The 25,796-nt window shown below is 50.1% G+C and overlaps 1 protein-coding gene across 1 annotated transcript in view; it reads right to left on the bottom strand.

The window, feature by feature from the left end:
• tna (Zinc finger MIZ domain-containing protein tonalli) overlaps nt 1-25,449 on the bottom strand; it is a 312,918-nt gene extending 287,469 nt beyond the window's left edge. Inside the window, exon 1 of the mRNA XM_075669850.1 lies at nt 24,790-25,449. The gene's annotated coding sequence lies outside the window, so the exon portion shown is untranslated. The remainder of the gene's footprint in view (nt 1-24,789) is intronic.
• Between the last annotated feature and the right edge of the window lie 347 nt (nt 25,450-25,796).

Here is a 25,796-nt window from a genome sequence, read left to right as displayed (position 1 = left end):
CGCTATTTCTTTCGTTTTGCGGTTTAGCCATGTGGAAATGTCACACCAGCAACGCTGAACCTCTACCCTTATCAAGTTCGTACTTATGTGTCACTTGTTGGCGCGCTGCGCGACAACTTGCAACAAATCTTTGTAACACGTGGGGGAGAGCAATTGCAGTGGCTAGGGTTCATCCGCTCAGATTGCTTTTAGTAGACTGAAAGGACAGCGCTATCTTCAATTACTCCTTGGACCCCAAAGGCGACAATGCGGCGCGAGTGGTAAAGCGACATTATAGCTAAGAGGAAGCTTTAGCTCGAGCGCGGCTCCTATCTAAAAATATGGTTACAAGTAATCGTTTTTCTCGGCAACCACTGCACCAAATCTGATGATATTTGCTACAATAAATAAAAAATTAATATCGTGATTGCAAGAAACATTTTTATTTAGATCGTCAGTTATTTTTTAATTGCGGAAAATTGCGAAATTTCACAAACGAAACTATGAAGTCTACAAATCTGCAACTCAACAATGATGAAACATATCACAAGGCTGTAAACTGCAGCTAATACTACATCTAAAGCGGACAAAATTGATCTATTATGCACCCCTCGGAAGTATATCACTAATTTGTGGGCAGGACTTCTGGAAAATCCTGGTAAACAATGTGACAAATTTACGTTAGCTGTCGATTCATAAATCAAATTTGTCTGATTTAGATGCTCTAACGAATGCAGCTGACAGAACTACGATATTTGTTTTAGGTGTATAGTTACGGACTTGTCAAATTACGCTTCTTTTTTATAATTTACCGATTTCTGTCACTGGAAAAAAAAATTCAGGACCTAAATCAACATTACGCTACATGCAATCACTAGAATATACCTTTCTTTCTAAAATAAAAAAAAAAGAGTGTTCAAATCGGTTCAGTGGTTTTCTCATAAAAGCATTTCCGCGTTTCACATGTATTCGCCTGAATAGGTGGCATCGGAGCTTGAGCTAAAGCTCATAGCGACACCTGCTAATTGGCACAGCCGTTTTTAACGCCTACCAGACGCACATCGCTTGCCCGCACGCGTTTAGCAAAAGCCAACTCTGAATGCGATACCATGCATGATGCTGTGACGCTATGTGTGCGAAGGTCAGGTAATGGTTACAGTGAAGTATAAGCTTAAAAAGAAGCACCTCCTCTTTTACTGTTTCACCTAAATATATTAAAGAGGCAAAATAAGGTCATATGGTTAGGTTACAAGGTGCACATATGCAAAGTGCTTTTGAAGGTTATATGATTGAGACTTGTGACAGAGTTGACTTACAATTAGGGAAGATGGAACTACAGGGGAAAGCCGGCTGCCTTGTCGTTCATTTGGCACTGGCGCCCGAAACAAGCAAAACGCGCGCACCGAATGGTTTCCAAACTTGTCCCTCGTGCGCGTGGATAGCGGTCACGATGGAGAGAGAACGGCCGCCACTCGCGACGAAGGATTCGGTTAGCTCTATTCAGCCTCCTGCCATCGCTTCGCGGAAACCCTATTTGCATCTGAACGGGTCGCACGGCGATTAATGGGAAATCAGGGGAAAGCGGCCACGAGCACAAAGCAAACGAACAGCGCGGAGAGAAAGATAAAAAATAAAAGCGGAATGGCTCCAAGGGGAATGCCCAAAGCAAAAGGCCGGGTATAAACTATACGCGCTGCCTGGGCGAGGAAGGAAAGGAAGCAGCTCAGGGATCACTTTCGGGCCCCATCACCATGCAAGGCGCCAGGCAGCGCTGGAGCCATCAAACCATCACCAGTCGGGAAAACGAGGTTTCCACTTCGCTCCGCCCTTCTGCATGGGGATCGCGCTGATGGGGAGGCGGGGGAGCCGAAGCCCGAATGAATTAAAGCTTTTCGCCTTCTTTGCCCGCACTTGACGACTGCCTTCTTATTCTTATCCGTTCGCTCGTTCCGTGCTTGCGTTCGGTTTCTTCAGCATATATATCGCTTGGCCTGTTCTGGAGACTTGGAATCGAAACTTGGTCCGCAGAATCGAATCAAAAGGCGCATTAATTTGCTAATGAAGGGTTCTGTGTTGCCTTCTCGCTGCTCTTTCCAGATGTGCACCAGCAAATCCGTTCGTGAGGCGGACCCCGCTTACCCCGTTTCTCCCTTCCTACCTCCGGCTTTCACTCCGCCGGTATACGGTGGCCGCGGAGATGGACGATGGGGAAATGCGACCGGAGGGGCCAGAAAGCGCAGTAAAAGAACAGCGAGGGTGCCTGCCTTCTTTCTTGCGCTGTTTCTGCGCGTTTCGGCGGCATCTTTTATAGCTGCACTGCTCTACCGACGCGATTTGTTCTTTTCCTCGGCCTCAACACTCTCCGCGAATAATGTCTCGAGAGTGCGGCGGCGGTGCTTTGGCACCCACAACGTTAGCTGGCCGTTTTATTCTCCTTTCGAGCGAAGACCTGAAGCACGCTGCTGTGCATGCCAGGCTCGTCGCTCCGTACTCTCACGTAGACACGGGTTGTGTTGCGATTTTTCGCTGCACACCCCCTCTCCCGTCCTTTCCCCACTTTTTTTTTTCTCATGCGTGTTCACCTGCATGTTGATTTTCTACGCAGAAGTGATTTTGGGCTATCATGCTGGACTGTAGCAAAAGTCCACTCGGCACTCCCCCACCCTCCCATTACCGCAGTGTACAGTAGCAAAATAGGTGCAACGTGGTTAACCTCCCTGCTTTTTCTTTTCGTTCTGTATTTCCGGTCAGCGCCGGATGTACGGGTTGGTTACATGGTAGTTACATAGTATTCGGACCCTACAGCCTACAAAGCTCAGCAAGAGCTACAAAAGAAAGTGAAATTTGGTTGACAACTGAAGCATGATCTGCCAAGGCATCAATGATAATCAACAGGCTCAAAGCAATGTGTTTCAGAGCCCCGTCTTTCACCCTACAGGTTTTTCTTATATTGTGATCGTGCAAAGCTTAACGAGTGTTTTACTAGTAGGCAAGTGTGCTGATTCCCGCACATATCGCGCAAGCTTACATGCACTCGCGCGTGAAGGTTAGCTCAGGTGAACTTGTCAGTGCCATCTAATGGCATCGACAGTGACTTGATTTCTTCAGAACGAGAAGAAAGGGGGTTAACCGAGGGCCCGATGTTTAATAATCATATCATGAGAAGCCAACAAACAAGGACACCAAGGACCACATAGGGGAAATTACTTGTACTTACTAATTGCATTAAAGAAATTATAAATTAATGGCAATGAAAGTGGATGAAAAAACAACTTGCCGCCGGTGGGGAACAATCCCACGTCTTCGCAGAGCATCGCACGCGTAATGCGGAGATGTGGGATCGTTCCCCACCTGAGGCAAGTTGTTTTTTCATCGACTTTCATTGCCACTAATTTACAATTTTTTTAATGCAATTAGTAAGTACAAGTAATTACCCCTATGTTGTCCTTGGTGTCTCTGTTGGCTTCTCATGATGTGATTTCTTCATTATAACATATATTCAGCTACATGATTGACCGACAGTTACAGGCATTTATTTGCTCGTGCCTTCATCAAGACAATTATGTTAAGGTGACATTCAGTGCACGAGTGCATTGAAGATGAATCAGAAAGTCGCGAAAAGCGACGCAGAACGGTCTTCAGGAGAATGCAACGTTTTAGAGGTAACGTAGAAAGCATTGCACGAAGCATCGCGATCCACACAACGCCATCAAAGTCATTTTTTGTTCGTTTAGCAACCATCACTGTTAATCAGATTTCTTGCTGACGGTATACATGGTGTTTCATTTAACACTTTAAGTAATAAAAAATGCCTGTGGCAGATAGCACAATTCTAGTCCATGAGCTGGTCTACTCGAAGAGGTGGACCTTACTGGCACAAAAAAATTGAATTACACAGTCGATTAATTAACAACAATACACTAATTAATATCCAACTAATTACCTTATACACATATTGCAACTTACAACTTCTAGCGGGTGAGACTGCATATTCACTTGGAAAGAATTGTGTGGCTTGACACCATTTACGAGATATGCGCCGTCAAACTTGCGGTAAACATGCACTGTCGTTCCACTTACTTTCTTAACAAAACATCGTTTTATGCACTGAAGCACGAAAGTAACTGGAACGCCGATGCACTTCGCCGCAAAGTTCTGGAATTGTGCTATCTGCCGCAGCCAATAAAGAAAAAATTCGAAGTGTTCGCTGAAAAACCCGGTATATGAAAATAGCGGACAGTCGCGATGCAGCATAATTGTGCATTCCCCACAGAGACAAGCTCTTCGCCTTGATAAACGTATGGACGTTAAGTTCCCCAGCAAGAATTACTGACGATGTTAAAGGCACCCTTCCTAAAACCCAGCCCCACCAGGCTAGCAATGGAAGACCATGCATGCGGTCGAGCTCGGGCTGCGGGACCAGCAGCAGCTGGTGTGGCGGACCCGGGAGGCAGAGAAACCCGCAGGAGCCCTGGGCTGAGGGTCCAGGACTCCTGCGGGTGGACTCCTGCTGGTCTAGGGCTCCTGCAGTAAGACCAGCCAGTTTGCGTTTCTTTCGTTTATTTTCAGTAAGGTATTTCCTTCTCCTCCTCACCAGGCCCCATTGAAAATTTTGGTTATGCACACGAAGTTGTGGAACGCCTTCTAGGAGTGTATTATAGCAAGAATTTTTCAAATTAGATCATTTTTATGGTAGATAGCAGAAATTGAAAGTCGCGTTGCCATGCTACCAGGAGGAGCGCTTCACGGGCAACGTAGACTCCCAATTTGCCTACCTACCCTGTCCCACACCGGAGTCGACGGACCACGTTACGTTTATGTCCCGAGCCTCGCCTCATTCTAATGCGGTATCAGTATAGGCTAACCTCACGCACTCAGGATGTATCTAACAGAAAATACGGGCCGATACCGAAGGCAGTGCAGTCTAAACGGCGTCTCAAAGCGCTAGCTGCCACGGGAGAAGAATGTGAGAAACTAAGTTCCGGCCTCGTTTCTTTTTTCTTTTTTTTTTCTTTCTATCTTTTTTTCCCCTTTTCTTTGCCACCGTTTTCGCGCCGTACAGCCGCTTGATACTTTGGCGAAACCATTGCCACCGTGTGATCTACGCGCCGCAGTTGTCTGTTTGTAATGCCCAAACCTGGTGGCCAATTGAATGACTTGTTTTTCGTCAATTGCGGCGCATCGTTTAAAGTACGCAGTAAATGCACACATTTAAGTTAGCGTGCGATAGCAGACCCCGACGGCACAACTAGGATTGCATGGGCCCATGTGGGTACAGAGATAACTTTCAAATGGAAGAGGGTGAGTGCATCAAGAAAATTATGGCATTCTTGCCTTCTTGCGCCGTTTTTTCTCGGATTACGTACCATTTCTTCCTTTCCTTCTTTCTCTCTCTTCCTTTCTTTTCCCTTTCTTTCCTTCTTTCTTTCTTTCTTTGTTTTGCTGCTTGTCTTATTTTAAGAAGCGCACCGTCCTGCACTGTTAGTCAGCGGTATGAACACTGTGCGCAGTCGCCTCTTGCGATGCATTTTGGCTTCACACAAGGCCACCTTTGGCCGAAGGCGCTAGACTATCTGGTGCTATCTGGCTTCACTTGCATCAATTGCTCTCTGCAAAGCATCCTCAGAGAAGAACGTTTCGAGGAAATAGACTTAACCTGCCTCGGTCAGAAGCTACATACACTTAATGAAGGCAACCACGAAACAACGACTGCTTTTGGTGCATCAGATGCACAAAGAGTGAGCATGTTTTCCACTCAGTGACACGAAATATATTGTGTAAGACGGGTGTAAGACAACACGCACGTTCCCCGCTCTGGCAATAGTAAAACGCCTCGGAAATAGTCACTCGACTAATCCACGGCAGTCCCATAAGAAAGCGTAGCGACAGAGAAGCGCAGAAATGCGGCGGTCAACTTGGCATTGACGCACACCACAGGTCAGAGCAATCGTCACCCTCGTACTCGGCTCGGGCATAACAAACGAGAGTGACTTGACGCTGTGGGAGCGGAAACCGAACACAGTGAGGAATATTTCTAAGATTCAGACCTCCAGCACGCTCCGAGCACACTCGAGTGTGCGCCTAGCGTCGACGGCGTCGATCGGCCAGGCGCGAAGGGCGGCGAGAAGCTCGGCCCGGTGCAGCGCCCAGCACGCGCACTTCTTGCGTAAGTTTCAGGTGGGCCCCTGTGGCCGGGCGTTGGCGTATCGCTTGTACTGCTGGCTCCTGACCGGATTTCGAGGCGGAAACAAAACAAACAAGTGTATGCCATCGGGAGGAAAGTGGAAGGGCTGGCGCGTTTGGGGCACCTCGCTGCAAGCGCGCCGGCTCGCCTGGCAACCACAGGCCATCGATTTGCGAGACCTCTGGTGCCTGGCCTCATTAGTAAGAGTAATGCACGCCCTTGTCGCCCCGCAGCGCTTAACCTTTAGCCGGGGCTTGGCCCGCATTACAACCGCGGCGGTGTTCATTGTTTCCAGGCGCCCGCCCTCGTCGGCCCTTTCGCGCCGGCGCGCGACAGAACGCGCGCGCCGCGCTCGGACAATGCCGGCCGCGTCTACAGCGCTGTTCCGCCGCGCGCACCAAGAGAGAAAACCACCGAGTTGGCGCCCCCCTCACCTCGCCCCCCTTTTCGCTGTGCGCTCGCCACGCACGGGGGCGAAAATCAGGTGGGCGCTGCCAGCGGGCCTGGCGCTGGCGCCGGCAGCTCACACTAGAAGCGACAATTTTCGCGCCAACAATGCGTGAAATTCTGCAGCTACTTCACGTCGATCGTTTGTACAGGTGAAACACACACGATCTAGGTGCCGCAGCGACCGTGTTTGTTGATGTTGAGAGAAGCCCGATGCGCATCAGCGCTTCCTTCCATGAGTGCCGCTATATAGCAATGGCGCGGAAGGGCATCAGGTGAGGGCACAAAATCGCCGCTCCATATTTGGTTACACGGTCTCGTGATGGCTCGGTAGTGAAACGTTTGACAACGGCGCTGCCCTCGCGTGCCGAGAACACAAACGCTACAAAACGAAAGGCAAAAAAAAAAGTAGTAAAAGTTTCCTTGGAACAAAGCAGCATGGCGTAGGAGGCGCCCGCGCAAGTTCTGCAAGACTTGTACACGACGAGAACAGTTTTCCAAATCGCCGTGGCTGCTTTCCATTTCACCGGCGCCAGGTATCCTCCCCTCGGCCAGCAGGAGTTTGGGCTCCCTGGCTATGCTTGGACACAAACCACCACAAAGGCTCAACACCGGAGGAACGCATTCCAGGTCCACAAAATCGCGCGACGTGTCACGCACTTGTCCTTTATTATGTCCGCCGCGGACATCAACAGGTTTATTTTCCTTAAACGGCAAAAAAAAAAAAATAACTAGACGATAGAAAAGCTTTCCCGAGTAGTGGGAAAGGCAGCGCAGGAATTGCAGCTAAAGGGGGGCGCGTACCGAGCGCGACTGGAATCGAGAGACCACTGCAGAAGCCATGCTCCATTGCCACGAGAGTTAGCTGACCCCGAACGTGGACACACGGGTATTGCTGGCAGCGTGTCCCCTTCCTTTTATTCTTCCTTCCGCGTCCTCTTTTTCTCGTCATGCGTCCCGCCTTTCCGCAGCGGGATGTCCCGCGGTCTGCCAGTAAGGCACACATATTCGGCCTTTTAAAAAGCGGAGGAAAAAACCCGGCACCCCGGGAGCTCCTGAAAGGAAGGGCGGCAAGGAACGACAGCGGCAAGCAAGCAGACAGCATCCTTCTCACATCCCCTCTTTCCCTCTCGCTTGTTTGCGTGGGGACGAGGAGCGACGCTTTTGGAAGCGACGCACCTTCGTCGCCCGTTCTCTGCGAAGGACCGGGGCCGTTCGCTCGGCTCCCTTTTGTGCGCGCCCTTTCCTCCTCCGAACGCAGCCCGAAGTTCCAACAGTTCTCTTTATTTAACACACATTCCCGGCGGAGGGCGCTGAAGCGCTTGTGCTTCTCGCTCGGCAAAACAAGAACACCAAGCTGAACGCAAACACGCAGGCAGGGAGCGCGCTGACCCCCCGGAGTTTTCGACTGAGGATCCGTTTTAAGTCGCCGCCGGTGGCTGACCGGCCGCCGGAATGTTTTGAAAGCTACCTGGGGGCAGTTGTCTTGCAGCCCGATCACCAGCCCCCGAGTAAGTGTTTTTCTCGCCAGAACTCGCTGTCATCGCCGGTCGCTCTCTCTCTCTCTCATCGCCAAACTTCGTTTTCCCACATCATCCCCAACGATTCCTCTCCTCTTTTTTTCTTTCTTTTTCGGGGCTCCCATGCTTTCTTTTAAATTGAGCGTTTCACGAGCATTTCGCGGGGGACGGAGAAATCGCAGAACAATGTAACGCCACCGACAGCAGCGTTGACGCTTAAAGGGGAAGAGAGACGGAAAAGAGCAGACAAACGGGAAAGGCTCGGCGAAGAAACGAGTGAGCAGTAAGACGGAACACAACTACGCAAAAAGAAAGGAAAGAAAAGAGAGGGAGAGGAAAAAAGAAAGGCGGAGAACGGAAGGCACAGCAATGGACCAACGAGGCGCCGGCTACACCTGTAAGGCACAAAAGACTGGTGTCGCTTGACGCCACCTCGCTCACTATTTCGCGAGCTTTTTCCGACATACAGATGAGAGAAAACGAAAAGGGCAACTCTTGCACAAATCCATTTCGAGGCCTTCCTGTACAGAAATTAATTGATTAATTGATGAACTTATTTCAGCGCCAAGTTCTTCTCTTGTGAAGTTCGTTCTTCCCCCTTCTTTTCTTTTTCGTTCAGCTTTTCTTCGGTTGTATGCGTTAACGAGCCAGTTGGCTGCGTTTGATTGTCCATTCATCCATAGAGACCACATGTCCCAACAACAACGCAGACTGTTTGTTCATTTGCTTAATGTCATGTAACACCCGATGCTTTGCCCTTCACACCATATGTGCGGTGCGTCAAGAGTGAATGACGAGGATGACACTAACATTCTGTCGGGTGCGCGCTAGCTACACAATCACAGCGCATGCGCTTGCTCCACGCAGTCATTTCCCTTCGCTGCTCATCGCAACTCGATGTATCTGTAGTGCGTCAGACTGTGAGCATTCGAAAGCCTTTAGAAGGAAGTCACACAGGATGAACGAATTTAGTAAGAACAAGCGCTTTGGAAAACGGGCAGAAATAGATAATTAGCGCCGAGCGAGTTCTGCGGATGCATCTCAGCAAACAAAAACTTATGGCGTTTACCGAAAAGGGTAGAGCTGGAAAAACCATCAATGACGGAGGAGATTGGGAAATCCATCGTGATGTTTCCCCACATTCGTAAGGACGAAGATTGCCTGTCAAGGTTGACAATGAACCAATCGTTCTAATGAAGTAATGGAAACGTGTTAACGTGTAAACAAGCGATAAAATAAAAGACCGATCCAGCAAACATTCTTCTCCGGGGCTTCTGGCAAAGTTTCGGTTTAGGCCACGCGTTTCTCCCAAAGCAGCATGCGGAACCATTATTCGCATAGTGTGCTACGGAAGCTCGGCGGGTAAAGATGACGCTTATATAAAATAGAACATTTGCCAACAGAAGTAAAAATAAAGACCAGATTTTGACGTTTACTACGCACTTGAAGTATTAAAGAACAATACGCGCCTGAGAGGCGGTCGCCTTATACTGTACTTTTACTAGACTATACAAGGGTCTACTCGCGAAACTTGGACAAAATATCGCATGCGATAGCGTGTTTAGCGATGTGGGCACATCTCGTGCGGACAAATTTTCTTGCGGTCCGCTATCACATATAGGTTCTCCGAATGCACACTCTATGCCATAGTATCTAGTCTTGTACACGTACGTTACAAGAGATTTTACTGATTACAATTACATTTACTTAGTACGCAAATAATTTAACTGATTTCTGTTACGAATTACAGCCTCCGAAAAACATCCTGAGAGAATCCACATCACAATGAACGTCGACGGTACTGCGATTAACCTTGAAGCAACGTAGCGACACACCCATGACGCGTTTCGGCCACCGCCGAAACGCGTCATGGATGAGGCGTGCATGCAGCCGGGCTCCTTCGTCGCGCTTGCCTCTACATGCACTGTGCCATCTAGCGGCGCCGCCCCGAAGTCCGCGCATGGCGTGTGTGTGAATGTATATTCAGACAAGATTGTCTGCATATATATGATGCAGGTTCGATTCCGCCCAGCACCGGAGAAACCTTAAATGATATATTTCTTTTGTCATTGAAGAGCAGCCCATACCCGGTGTCATGTACTCAACGACCCAAGTTTTTCCAACGGTTGGTATCGAACACGGTCCCCTCAGCACAGCAGCTCGGTGTTCTACGTGTTAGGCCATGGACCACCCAGTGACTCAAATGGGCGGAAAAATGATTGGAGACACAGAAACATACGGGAGAGGGCATGAAGTATCATAGCAATGCCAATCGCATAAAGTAACTCAGCAATTCCCGAAAAGCAATGGATTTCTTCTTTTCTTTTTGTTACTGTTAACACCTTGTTACGATTGCATAACGGTGTTGTTGTAGCAGGAGATAAGCCAGAAAAGGCGCCTTGATCGCTGACAAGACACAGCCGTCGAAAGAAAAACAAATTGACAGCATCGCACCACGGTGTTCCGAAGATCCCGCGGCAGTTGGCACATGCAACCGCCGCCCATACTTTCCCCCCGCTCACTGACATGTCTCCAGCCAGCTTAGCGCCGCGTAGCACCGTCACCTCCGACTGCGGCCGGGGCTGAAGACAGGCGTCAAGTCCCGCCAAGTGTCAGGAACTCCGGCAACGTGGCGCCGAGTGCGACCACTTTGAATCTGCTTCGCGCTGCTCTTATTGCGAACGTTGTGGCGTTTTTCCTCCTCATGTCTCTTCAATGCTTGTTCCGCTTGCGGCGCACGTGCGCTCTCAACCTCCTGCTTTTGAGGCTGCGTGTGTGAGTAGGGGCGTGCGAGTATTCGAAACTTTCGAATAACGAATCGAATAGATGCGTGTCCTATTGGATTCCGTCTTCGAATCAAATAGTCACTTATTCGTAAATGCGAATATTTTTCGAATAGCTCGAATATTTCAGAACATCGACTCCGCCCTGTTGCGTTTCGCCTGCGACACGTGGTTTTGCCGGCGCGACTGCGGCGGGGCGGCAGACATTTTGGCCCGATCGTCGTCGCCGCAACACTCATCGCCAGGTGTTTCCAGGCGCGTCTGCGGCGATGCGACCGCCTAGGGATCCTCCTCGCATTCCAGTCATTGTGCCCGAAACAGGCGATGCCAAAGCAGGGATCTCATTCCAGTTATTGGGCCCGAAACAGGCGATGCCAAAGCAGGGATCTCGTTCCAGTCATTATGCCCGAAACAGGCGATGCCAAAGCAGGGACCATCTTCTCGTTACAGTCATTGTGTCCGACCGGCAGCGCCACGACAGGGTGCTACGAGATCGTGCGCAGCGCCACGACAGGGTGCTACGAGATCGTGCGCAGCGCCACGACGGGGTGCTACGAGATCGTGCTCGACATGGTGCTACGGCATCGCTACGACAGTGTGCGTCACCATTAGCCCATTGTACATTCACGTGCTCGTCTTTTGAGGGGTTCCTTCTTGCCCTCAACTGCGAGAGTATAAAAACAGCTGCCCCCGGACGCCAAAAGGAGGGCTCCGATTTCTTCTGTTGAGTGAAGTGCTCTCCCGTCTCTCTACTTCGGTCAACCTGACCGCCAACTCTTTGCGATGTTAAAATAAACAAGTTGTTTCGTTGTTACCAGTCGACTCATGCTTTGCCGGGACCTTCGGATGCTTCCAGTTGTACCCCAGGCCGCCAGGCCAACGCTACCCTTGGGGCTTGCGACCCAGGTACAACCGCGGGCGTCAGCGCCGAGTTCCCAACAGATCGTACCAGCAGTCAGATCCCAAACAGCCCATATAAACACAGAATTGTAGCAAAGGTACGGTAAATTTTCACCCCCGCGGGCATAGCATGGGCCTAAAACGTGAGAACTTGCATAGTGGGACAGGCTACGTCAGTAGGTAGCCATAATCTACAGGCTGCACAGCGATCATTCGCACACTCTGAAGAGCCCTGCGCATGCATGCGAGGAAACTCCTTGTTTTCTTCTCAAGCTCCATTTGTGCTTTTAATAAACGACGCTTCATAACATACTATGTAATGACAGAAACTAGCCAACTTTACGAATACTGGGATGTGAACATGATTTTATACTAATTGTGATAACAGCTGCTAATTATTCGAAAACTATTCGAAATGTATTCGCTATTCGATTCGATTATGGCACGTACTGTTCGACTCGTATTCGATTCGGCCTCAAAAATCGCTATGCGCGCACCCCTATTTGTGAGTTCCCTCCTAACAAAGACGGCAACGTAGTCTATCACCACTGGACACCATCACACCGCGTGTTTGCCAAGCTCCATTCATTTCATCAGCATGCGATTTCACTACACGTAGTGTTACGGAAATTCGCTGACCCCAGCGTGGCATTTAGGTGAGTAAAGGTTAAAGGCCGTTTACTGCAACAGTTAAACGAAGTATTATTGAAAAAACTTTATTATTGTCATTTTTACCGTAGTTATCGTGTATCGTGCGCCATTCCCACCCAGTCAACCATACACGCAGACAAAACTGTTGCACCTGCAGCGGGCCGATCCAACTCCCTGATTGCGACGCCGTTACATGCAGATTTGGCTCTTAACCTCACCGTGATCTGGCACATCTACATGGGTGTTTCAGCTAACTTTAGCCGGAGTTTAAAAATATGCCGAAGCACTCCAAGACGACGCGACCAAATGCATGGTGCTCACTTTTGTATGTAGTGTGTCACGCTATTTTTTGTATTTTGCTTAATTAAATAATTAGTGAATATTAATGAACTAACTTCTGAAGCAACGAAGCTAGGAAAAAAAGTCCAATCAGAAAGTTGTAGAGCGCTTTGCAGAACGTCCGATTAGACAGTTTCTAACTTTCTATCTAATAAGTATTCATCATCATCATCATAATATCATCATCATCATCAGCAGCAGCAGCAGCACCAGCAGCAGCCTATTTTATGTCTACTGCAGGACAAAGGCCTCTCCCTGCGATCTCCAATTACCCCTGTCCTGCGTATTAGTGTTTTACAGCTAACTGCGGATACCCGCGAAATAACAAAAAAATACCATGTGGCAAGCCCGTTTCCGTGCTATTATTGCAGCGCTCCCAAACTGTCCGCGTACAGCCCATGATTTTGTGGGTGAGTCGGTGATTCAGTGGATCTGAGTGCGCCCGAGTGAGTGAGTCCATGAACCCTTGACTCCTAGCGAGCCTGACTGAGTTTAGTTTGGTAAGTCTGAATCCAAGTGAGTTCGCCAGGGTGTTACGTTTCGCCTACAACGCGCGGTATAGCCGGCGCGGATGCAACGGACGCCGGGGCTTCGTTCAAAGCGGCGGACATTTTGGCCCGTTCGGCGCCGCTGCTACGCCTCCCCGCCAAGCGCGTCCAGGCATGTTCCAATGCCACGTGTCTTCGTGTGTGCGTGTGTGTGTGTGTGCATGTTGGTGCCCACGCTTGTCAAAGCGCGGCAGCCGGGGAGAGGAGCTCCCCCAACTGTGAAGCGAGGAGGTCTGACCGGCGCCGGCCCGGCGGATGCGTCACCTACTCGTCTCAACGTGCCCGAGCGGCGCATCACGTGCCCCTCTGACGAGGCGTTCCTTCTTGCCCTCAACTGCGAGAGTATAAAAGCAGCTCTCCCAGACGCCGAGAGAGGCTCCGATTTCTTCAGTTGAGTTACGTGCTCTCCCGTCTCTCCACTTCGGTCGACCTGACCGCCCGCTCTTTTGCGATGCTAGAATAAACAAGTTGTTCTGTTAGCAGTCGACTCATGCTTTGCCAGGACCTTCGGATGCTTCCAGTTGTGCCCCAGGCCGCCAGGCCAACGCTACCCTTGGGGCTTGCAACCCGATTGCAACAACGGGTGTCAGCGCTGAGATTCCAACACAGGGTCTAATTTAGGGGTGTCTTGAGTCTGCGTTCACATACTTGGAAATCCAGACACCGCGAACAAGGGCTTTTCCTATAGCGAGAGACAGAAAAAAAAAAGAAGTGCTTCACATTAAAAATTAGTTAAATTATGGGACTCGACGTCCCGAAACTGCACCGTGGGTTACGAGCGACGCTGTAGTGGAGGGCTCCGGATTAATTCTGACCACCTGGCGTTTTTGCATTCCCGTTCCAGAGGAGTGCGTCCGCCGCGGCCGGAAATCGAACGCGCGACCTTGTGTGCTCAGCAGCACAACGCCACAGCCCCTGAGCCACCGCGGCGGGTTCGCGTTAAAAAGCGCGGACTGCGAGGCGAGTCGCACTCGCACGGCACAGAGCCCCAGTTTCTCGAGTGAATTCAGCCGCGTAGTTACCACAACTTGGGTGGGAGGAGCAAGCGAGAAGGGGGAGACTCGAGAACCAAAACAAGAAAGGCCCGTTTGCGCTGTTACGCCAAGAGCTCAATAATGTGGGAGACGCCGCGACTCCGGAAGTTGCTTCCGGTGCCTCCTCCTTGCCAAGCTTCCGGTGGTCGTCTGCGGCGTTCCACGAACGTACCGCGAGGTGTCCCCGCGGCGCCTTCCCCGCTTCGGGTGTCGTTGCCGGCACCTCGGGCCTCTCCGCGGCCGCCCCCAAACGATCGCGCGTTGCGTGTCTCCGTTGCACAGCCGTCGGGGCCCACCCGTGACGCAAAATGAACAGACAGGAAACCGGCCGGAAATGCAAACCCGCAACCGAAGGGAAACAAAGCTTGCGCGCTCACGAAAGCAGATAAACAGGTTCACTTACTGCACAGTTGACCCTTATGACAGGGTAATTCACGCAGAAATCACGTGGGGATGTGCGCATGACTCAAATGCGATGCCATGGTACAAGACTGACGAGACAAGCCGAAATATGATCGTTTAGCTACAAAGCCACCAAAAGCTCGTTCTTACTATGACAAAATCATGTACAGTACTTTATCGCAGGTAGAAGTAATGAAGCTGCAGACGGGTATAGCGCTAAGGTATCAACAAGCAGAGGGAACTGCTATAGAACTGCTAGCTGTAGAACTACCAGGTGAATCACCATGAAATTTCCCCTACTAGTCGAAAGTCACGCCCAGAACAAAATATATACTCTTGGCAACCACTGACATTCTTTTATTCTTGACAATTTTAATCACTACTACAGCAGTCGCTATCACATCACCACTAATGTCTTTGTCACACCCACATCATTTGCCACTGGTGTGTGGATTACGTTACTGTGTGCTACTATCTCTGGCAGCACTTAGCCACCCTCATTTCAGTTACCGCCACTGTCCTATAGCTGCACTGCGGGCAGCTTTCGTTTATATTCTGCATATATGTGGTCATCTTCATCGACTCGCAAGTGCCCCTGCAGTCGCTGAATTCACTATACACACAGGAATAACTTTCCAGCTGAAATCAGGCGCCTGCGAGCTGCATCTCAGCGTTGCGTGGCAGCCACTGCCTGCTCATTGTGGCACGGAAAATTGAGGCTGACCGCGCTGCCGCAGCCGAACATAGAGGTATGACGGAATCGATCCAGATATCACTGCCGAGGAAACATGTAGTAACTCTGGCATCCACTACCACTTGAAGTTCGCAGCGGTCTCTGTCATGCGGCGTCAACTTTCACGACTGACCCATATAAAAAATCTGATCCATGTTGTTTTGACTTTCATGTGCAGCGAGGCCTCAATCGGCAAGAACAATAACCGCAATCAGACTCAACGTGGTCCACACGAACTATTTTAAGTGCAGAATTCAATGCACAGACTCGCCTATGTATTCTGTATGCAATGCTTTTGAAGACTTGCAACATGCCGTGTAAGGCTGAAGTCGTTACTTCTCAGACTACCTCTGGAGTCTGCGCTACACTCGCAATGTGGATCGACGCTGTAGCTGCGGGCCATTCTGGTCCCGCGGAGATACACTGCCTGCGCGTTGACGCAACAAAGGCGTCCTTCCCCTCTTTTTCTTTCTTCCTCTCTTTCGTTTTTTGAGATGCACAAATTTTAATGAGATACCGTGAATAGCTTCAGTGTACATATGCGTGTCTGTTGTTATATGAGCCCCACTGGATCCCCAGGTATATTATAAATGTATTTCTCAAAACTTAGAGTAGCATTCCAGTCTCTCTCTCTCTCTCTCTCTCTCTCTCTCTATATATATATATATATATATATATATATATATATATATATATATATAAAAGTTGTTCTGGATAACAATCACCGGGATTTTCCCGTTCTACCGTTTTGCCTTTCGTACAGGCCACATTCTGCACATTCTATTGGCACACGCTGAGAAGTTTTCCGCAATAGGTGTCCCACTGCAATAAAGAGTGACAATTACTCGCCGCAGTAGCCCAGTGGCTACAGGGCGTTGCGCTGCTGAGACCGAGGTCGCGCTCATTCGATCCCGTGCCGCAGTTCGATGAGGGTGAAATACAAAAGACGCCCATGGTCCCGTGCATTGGGGGCATGTTAAACAACCACAGGGGTCAGAATTAATCCGGAGAACCCCCTTTACGGCGTGCCTCATAATCAGATCGTGGTTTTGGCACGTATATACTATATGAAAGCCAAGAATTTCATTTTTAAGAGTGACAATCAGATATTTCATGTAGATATTAGAAACACGTTGCGAGTGCAGTTGATTAGACGTACATAAAACTTCGACATGTATGTTTAGTCGTTATACGCTACGCTCACGCGGTTTCCCGTTAGCTCTTAATCGTTGCTTCTCGTTCACAACGGCAACACCTAGCTCGAATCGCCAGCAGGTCCAACGCGAGCTCGTCCACACGCGAGCCGTGTACAAGCTGTCGTCCATGGATGCTGGAGTGGAACTATAGAAGAACTAAAGTAGAATCAAACTTCGCTAGCCCACTAGACTAGATTACACTTACTGACTTATAACATGTACGTGGTATCGCACATGCACGATAGTGCAGCCCTTTAAACAAAGAGACCGCGAATCTTTCTCCAGGAGGGACACCCCTTTCGCAGAACTGATTATTGGCGGCGTGGATCGGCGGCGATTTAACGGTAGCGAGGATAGAAGCTAAGCGTCACGAAGAAATCGGAACCTTTACTAGAACTACTCGGGTAGATATTAATTGGAACAGGAACGAAGAAGTTTGACCATGGAAAGGGAATTTTCGTATTGTAACGGGATGCGGAACAAGCGGAAGACTACACGGTTACTTGCACGCCGAAGGATGCTTCGAGGAGTCCATAAGCCGCTTTATGCACAATGGGGCTTCTTGAATACCTATACCTTTTGTAAGGGTTTCACAAGTAGCAGGATATCTTTTCTGTGAGGTGAGTGTCACTCGGTATATACAGCACTCTAAAGAGAAGTTATTCGTTTACACCCCGTTTATACACGGGAGAAAAGCTTCTACACATCAAGCGGCACAATACTCGTGGCACACACAGGACCTGCATAGTCCGAAGCGCGGCCGACATGCTTCACGTGGCCTTGACTGTGGTCACCAAGGTTGCATAAGTATGTTTGATATCGCTGTCTCGCCGAAAGCATGCCATACTGCAAAATAATTTACATAAATCCGGCAGAACTATAGGCGCATTATACGTTTAGTCTTAAGTGTAAGGTCTGAGCGCGTGCTTGAACACATCTTTAACACGGCAAAACTCTTGGTCCCTCTCCTATCGCATGCAAGTTCTTTCAAGTTGCTCATAGTTGGCGCTTGTCTTCGTCTTCGTTTCTGCTTGTGTTCTTGTTTTGCTGCGCTATCCAGATACCTTTCAATGAAACTTGCACTCAAGTTATCGCTACAGCTTCGATATGCTCACTGTAGCGCAAAAAGGTATCAATAAGAGAACACGGAAACTACATAAGCACACCATATGGAATATGCATGCCCAAAACGGCACAATGCCAATGAACAGAAGGCGACACAGTTCACTCCACAACATATACGAAGTAACGACATTATACGTGTACGATCCCCGTGCTCCGAGAGGCACCGATCGCTCCGGCGAACATCTTGTGTGTTATGTAAATACAGCTACCCGCATTTATCAACTATATTTGTCGTCAGTTATGATGGCGGGAAGCTACAACTATTTATTTAGTAGACAGAGAGAAAAAAAAATAATGCAACCACCCCTTGAAATATTGCAGAAGGTAGGTAAACGGCGGGAATTGAGGGGGGGGGGGGGGCAATTGGTCGATTTGTTATCAGTAGAGACCGTTTACGCTTGTTACAGTGAAGGGATAATTCAACGTGGTCACGCGAAACGAATGAGAACAATCGCTCATCGCTGAAAATGAAACTGCACAGCTCGCCTTCAGCTTCGAAAAACACATGTGATATGTGCACAGCTGAATGTATATTCTCCATCTTTATTTTAATCTCATATACGTGGTGTTTAAGGGGAAAACTAAGTATTCTTTTAATTAAAAGGGGCAGTACTGCAGAACAGATAAAAAGGGCCTTTCATAATTCAATTATTAGCTGCAGAGGCGTGATTAATCTCGATATGATTGCGAATAAGCTCTTTGAGGGAAGTAAAATTCACCGATTAGTTTTCTAATTAATGACTTTAGCACACACGTTGTGAATGTGGAATTCAAGCCAGTGATTCAAGGAATTCAAGCCAGTGCTCAAGGTCTGTCCGTTTGATGGGAATCCTCGTAACAGCACCAGTTTCGTGATGCGTGTCCCCAAAATGTGGTGCGAACGCACTGGTGTGCCACGTATCCATTTCTGCGAAAGAAACCCACCTTATATACAATACGACAGAACAAAGGAGGTGTGAGCACAGGGTGAGCACCCTCATCTACACATTGTATGCCTCCCCTCCCCTTTTCTCCCTACCATTCTATCTAGCTTGCCTCTAGGCTTGCACGTTAGTATGAAGGTCATCACTGCAGGACGATGACCTGCAGTGACGACCTTTCTACTAACGTGCAAGTCCAGATGGAAGCTATAATAGATAGAATATAATAGAGAGAATGGTAGGGAGGTAGAAAATGGGTAGGACCGAAGCAGTCGCGAAACAATTTTATCTAGCTTCGCTGTGGACTTGCACGTTAGTAGAAAGGTAAACGCTGCAATTTTTGCAGTGCTTTTGTGGGAGGTCACGGATAATTATAGCTGTCAAGAGGTTAAAGCGACGACGCCCAGGCAGGTAGCTGCAGAGGGTATTGTGCGCATTCGATGCGGTGCAAAGATCCAAACGCGTTTCTCGCGTCGCCTTTCTTCTCTGCCGCGCTCCTGCCATGTATGCACACGCTCTGAACCACCCCCAAAGCGGTGTGCCAAGACAGCAGCTGTGGTAAAGTCGAAGGACAAGGCAAAGAAAGCGTGGCTTTAATAGAGGGTCCACCAAGACCCGTTCTACCATACAAACCTTCCTTTCCTAGCCTGCCTCAACATTATAAGCGACCCCTTCAACCCTTCCCTGAACAAGTCACAGTGCACCTCGCAGAAAGCGACGTGGTCCGACCGAGGACGTGAGTTTTCAGCCTCCGGCGTAGCGAAACCGGGTGCATAAGTTCGATTCAGTCAGCAGAGGGCGAAGCAACCTCATGGATTATGCGTTCTATCGACCAGCTTGCACCGTCTTGGATGTCATGGACAGTTAGTTACTGCAGGGCGAGAAGTGCAAGGCTGAATAGGTCGAAAAGTGCAGCCGTGTACTTCAATTCCACTCCATCCAGTCCGCAGCCCATTCATGGTCCACCCGTGTAAACACGGTTGCGAGTTCTAGGTTACTAATTCGATCAAGACGGCCTGTCTCCTGAAAACTGGCAGCACGCTAAGAAGCTTGAAACTAAGATTCAGGAATTCAGCGCGTTGTCGTGTCCAGTGACAGCTCGAGCAACAATTTTTCGCTCACTCGTGTTTTCTTTTCTCACGTACGTTGCATGTGTGTCTCCTGTTCCAACCTGAACCAAGCTTATCTTGGAGAGGGCTCTCTCATTTTCTCTCGGAAGGGACAACTGATAGCTCGGCAGGTGCTTAAGTTGCCCAAGGATAAGGGAGGATTCCAAATTTCCGACCTGGGCATCGTGGCTACGGCACTACATGTCAGGTGGATCCAGGTCGCTCTTAACTTGGATATGCTCCTGACTCGAAGCTTTACTTCTTTTTTTTTTTCTTAGCACTCGACTCCGGTTGTTTTCGCAAAGCACATTTTCTCACTGTGTGCCTCGCTCATTCCCCGTCCACCATTTATGCGGCGGCTGCGAACACTCTGGTATGCCTCCTCAAGGTGCACCCCGGCATCGATGTAGTTTTAACTCCAATCCAAGAACAAAGTCGATATCCTCACCCCAGGTCTCTCCCCGCATAGCCAAAGGTACGATCTGTCCTCCCACAGGTCAAGCTCGAAGCTTATTACGGCCAGCTTCCTCGACGCCAGGCGAGCTACGTTCAGGTACCGCCTGGTGCGGGGGTGTCTGCCGATGAATTACAGGGGTTTTACAGCCATACCGGCTCGTGGAATGTGCCCTTTTGTGGTGGTCGTGAGGGTTCGGTTCATATCTTTTCGCAGTGTTTGCTTCCCGCAGCTCTTCTTTAACGGATTGCTAGATTTTTTTGTTTTTTTTAGTCCCCCAGGTGTCGCAGGCGATTAACCAGCTCGTGCTTCTTCTTGCCGAGTGCTCATACCAAGTTTTTAGCACGCTGTGATGCGGTTTTCTGGGGGCGGTCGCCGGACCTCCACGAAGTGCTTGCAAAAGCGCGGAAGGACTAGTTCCATCTCACCCGGGAGCGGCATCACTTAGGCGACAAGAAGCTCCTCGAAGTGTGGGCTTGCCCTGCCGTGATTTTTGACGAGTCAAGTGGAGAGCTCTCCATTAGGTTAGACCAAACGAAACGAAGCGAGAAGAAGAAAAGTGATCGGCAGCGTATAGAGGCGGCCAGTTCCAGTTCTGCCGAAAACGTTTCCCCTATACACGCTTCGGTGTTGCGCTCGCGTGTTGACAAACCTTTCGCTATGCACCGTCAGCTCCCGCAGTATGGCGCCCTTGTAACAAGGTGCTTGCACCCATCTTGAGGTCCTTGTGCCCCCCCCCCCGTCCCCCCGTTACTGGAGTATCAGTTTCTCGAAACTATGGACACGCTATGGGGCGTGTAATACACGTTTTCAAGCATTTATTTAATTCTATAACGTCGACTGTGTACGTCATTGACTCCGTGTGGTACCGTAATATACCTTTGTCAACTAAATCTTGATCTCTGATATTACTGATTTAGGACGCCTTTCAGCTAAGCTGTCAACACTTCACTAAATATAAGAGCATGGGAGAGAGTGCGTGACATGAACAAAAGGAAAACGCCAGGACAAGGGGTGCTCGTCCTGTCGCCCCCCCCCCCTTTTTTTTTTCTCGCAGTAACGGGAAGGCAAACCATGCATGCAGTCTATACTCCTCTGTTAAATGTGCATATGCATTGTAACTAGAGCGTAGTTTGCCACTGCCGTGGCTGGACCAAAATCAGCGCCGGTCGTCATGTTCGTGGTTGCTACGCAGCAGACAGCGTGCTCTGTTCCTTGTCGTTAAGCGAATACCTCTGCTTCATAGCGTGTCACGCGTGGTGCGGCTGCTTCAAGACAATCGGTGTAACATGTCTCGCTGGACGGCGCTGGGCGAATGTCGAAGAGTAACCTTACCCTAAATAAATCCACCAATCTCGAGAATACCATTGCGTCTTAGGTAAATGGTGTGGGCTCACGGTTGTGCTAACAGGTCAACAAGAAAAAAAGGCAGTTTCGCCCACAGATGAAACATCGAAAGCGACAGCAAGGTTTAGCGTTGCGCTCGAGCTGTTCGCACGCGGCGGCGACATGGCGCGACCCAGCACGCGAGACAACTACTTTTGAGCATCAGAAACAGCGCCCTCGCAGTTACCAGGCGTATCACAACGCTGGCGAAACCAGGAATGCTGGAAGCTGCGTTACAGGCGTCGCATTTCGCGTTGCGCCAGATGAGACCGACAGAAAAGCGTCGGCGTTTGTGAGCGCACAAAGACAGAATTAGACGGAGTTAGCTTGACGTTTAACTATCACTTCTGCTCAGATCAGTGCATCCAACACGGCATGGTATGTATGCACACAACACTTCAGCAGGAACGCTAATGTGTGTGCGCACAAGGATCATGCCGGAGGCCAGAAGGTGGCCCCGGCAGAGCCGGTTGGGCAAAACACGACGGTGCGTCCACTTGGTTGTGCCGTGCATCCAAACGCACTGCACACCTCCTGCAGGACTTCTACTCTCCTCGCGCGGGCCGGCCGCGAGCCAGCGGACTTCGAGTGTCCGTAAAATTGCGATAGCAGTTACGTCGTGCCTATACGCAGACAAACTTGCGCACAAGCCTCGTGCTTCTGGTTGTGCAGATAGCGCTTACAAAACTTTATCGGGCTTCAGCAAGAGCCACGGCAGCAGCGGCTTCTTTGAGATGTCCGAGTGTCTTTACAGTGGAGGGAGGAATCATCTATATAACTATACCCATCTATAGTATAGGAACCACAGGCAACATTTCAAGCTGGTGCAAAAGAAGTTTGCTTGGCATGACAGCGATATTGCCTGCGATGGGACCATGCAAAAGGGAACTGGCGACGATGAATCTGGGCTTTACTGATGACTATTTGCTGCATTGTTCGATCTCAGTTTTTAGTCTCCTTGAAAATGCCACCGGCAACATCGGGTGCTTGTAAGATTACCAATTTGTTCGCATTTTCTAATGACTGCGACGTTGCCATCGCCGACAGGTTTCACGTCTGTGATGTTGCTGTTGAGGTGTAACAATGTTTGAGCCCACCAAGAGTTTGTAAATAGTCATCTGTCGTTGTACCGGTAACATTATATTACATTCTTCATTCTTTTTAGCATCCGTCGCAGCAAGCTGACCGTGACGAAAGATGAAAAGAATCAGAAATGAAATGAATCGTTAAAAAATACCGACCCCTGGACTCGTCTCACGTGCACGCGTTTCGCGTGAACTACGCGCGCGCGGTCTGCACTTGGATGCTTGTGGCCATCTCTCGCGAATTGTGCTCGTGGGGCAATGCCAAGGGGTCCTAGCCACCGCAGTTTCCGATGTTGGTGCTGCACATGTTACGCTCGGCGTCATTGACAGGGACTTTACGTAATCGCCAAGTCCCATACTTTGCCGCTGGGATGCTGAACGAGTCGTACGCGGGGCATGCAGCGGGAAAGACGCGTGCTCGAGAGTAACATGAACTGCCAAGAAAGCGAATGTGCAACCACAAACATGGCGAACTAGCGTCGATGTGATCAAGGCACCGCATCGCCGCAGTTTCAGCGCACGCACCCTAGAAAAAGCGCATTGCAGGTAGCAGCTTCGGAATGCAGTGACTGCGCATCTTTGCAGTGATATACGCATAACGTAATGCCGGTGTCTCTGTAGTTATAAAAGCTATAAGAAACTTGAATACAAGCTACAGATAATGCGACACGTGACCTACGTGACGATTATGGGTTTTTAGGCTTACACATTTACCGCATGTTTACGCGTGGAGTAGAAACAGGCGCATGCTCACTTGCACTTTCTCCGAGGCAAACTGAATTAATCACTTCCCAAGGTACAGAGCAATGATATATCCTCGAGGATGATACAATCGCAAGACGGTCCACAGACCCAACGACGGCAGCGAGGTGCAGAAACGAGGGCAAAAAGGCGCGACAAAACTTGTCAAACTAAGGGGCCGCGGCCCTGAAGAGGGAGCGCCAAACTTTTTTTTAAAAGGATGGTTTCGACAAATTTCCCGGGCAGGGCGCCGCCGTTATTCCTCGTGAGTACGGCTCCCTCCCATCGATGTCTTGTCGGCGTCTGAAACCTGAACGCACCGCGGGGCGATAAATGCGACGGCCCATGCATCTTTCAAAGGAGTCGCCTCGCGCACCCCTCTCGCCCTCGGCCACCGTGGACCGGCACTATATACAAACGTGAGCAGCGGCGGCTCGGCCACGAGAGAGGAGGGAAGATCGGAGGCGCCCTCGCCTGCGCGGCGACCTTCCAAGGCCGTAGACGAGAGGCCTGCACCCAAGTTGGCGAGCTGCTCCCAAGGAACGCCGGTCCGGTCGAACTGGCCGAAGACAAATGTACGCACAGAAGCGGACACGCACAAAAAAAAAAAAAAAAAGGCCGGCGCTGAAGAACGTCGACAACTCAGAAGGGGAGGAAAGAGCGAAACGCGTGTTTAACAAGGGAAACAAAAACAGAAGGCACGTGACACACGAACCGAGCAACACCTGGGTAGGTGGAGGCCGTGGACTCTGCCCGCGGAGATGAGTGGCCTTTGAGCGTGCATCGAAGTTACCAGCTGCAGTGTTATCCCAAATGTTGTCAGAGAGGCAAAGTACAACACGTCCATGAATGTTGTTTTGAAACATCCGTAGACGCGTTGTCTATCGCCCTTTGCTTATGTCTAGCGAAATTAATGTAAAGCTAACGGAACTAACTCTGTTATTATGATAAGTCACTTGACGGATTGGCCGCGAAACCTCATAAAACTTTCCAGAAGAAAGGTAAATAAAATAACGTGCGCGCAACATTCCACAAACAGCGCGCGGAGGCAGCTGAGGAAGCCGCACTTGCGCTGCACCTGTCAATCACTTCGAGCACCTTGCGCGCCCGAACCAGTCGCAGTAAAGCGCACAGTGCGGCATTGTGATTCGACTAACATATTCACACCGTGATTCGCTGCGCTTTCATTGAAGAGAACGAAGTTGATCGTGCATGCTGTGTTTTCACAGACTGCACAGTGCACATCTACTCACCAGTTGCAAGAAACCTGGACGACGCAAGACAGCTACAGGACAGTCTCAGAGTCTCATGTACCGGTAGTATCCCACAGCCTGGATAATGTTCTCGGTGCACAGTTCTGTCCTGGACACACTCAACACACACACACGCACACACACACAAGCACGATGACGACTACCACACAGCGGCGCCAAAACTTGTAACGGAAGATGCGCGTGTATCTCAAGTTCAAAAGATGGGTCGCGTGCAGTCAGGCACAACAGAAGAAAACACCCGTCAGTGACTTATGAACGTTTCACGATCGGAATCGTTGCGCACGATCACAGTCTGGTCGCCGTTCAGAGCAGTGGAGGTCCAAAACCGGCGTCCACGAGAATGCCGCTTCACTGCAAGACAGCGGCCAATTTCACGCCGCGCGCGATCGCACGTGGCACATCGCGACAGCTGCACCGTCACGCACGTTCGCCGCTGCTACAACAAACGACCGGCAAGGCGACAGGCGTGCACACGGTAGCGGCACTTGCAACGAAGGACTCGGTGACGGATCAGCCGCGGCGCGTCGAGGAGTCAAGTCGCGGCCAGTAGAGCGCGCCCAGCAGCCGACAGCGGCGGCGTTGACAAGGGGTGTGCAAAGCAGCGACCGCAGATAGGCGCCGTGAAGCGAGCACTAGGACGCGCACCGCTTCTGCCATTGCCGACGCGATGGCCCCGCGCCCTCTCCCGATCTGCCAGGCAGCGGGCGAGGAGAAGCGACAGCGGTTGTGAGAGAGAGGCAATGACGTCGACGCTTGGCGGACAGAGGGGAAGAAGTCACCGGCAGGGAAGGGCGAGCGAGGGAATGCTGGCGAAAGGAGGAGTCACAACCAGCCGCGGGGGGGAGCCGTAAACCGAGAGAGGAGCCGGCGGAGAAGAGATCGCACCGGGCGAGGAAACAAGAGCAGCAAAAAGAGAGATGTACTTTACCACTCCCCACGTTATCAAGGAGTAAAGGTGGAGGAGGTGCTGCGCGGCATGGTTGGTG

This window comes from Dermacentor variabilis, chromosome 1 (genome assembly GCF_050947875.1).
Source record: "Dermacentor variabilis isolate Ectoservices chromosome 1, ASM5094787v1, whole genome shotgun sequence".
NCBI lineage: Eukaryota > Metazoa > Arthropoda > Arachnida > Ixodida > Ixodidae > Dermacentor > Dermacentor variabilis.
The sequence above is the reverse complement of the archived record's forward strand: the minus strand, read 5'-3'. Positions and strand labels throughout refer to the sequence as shown.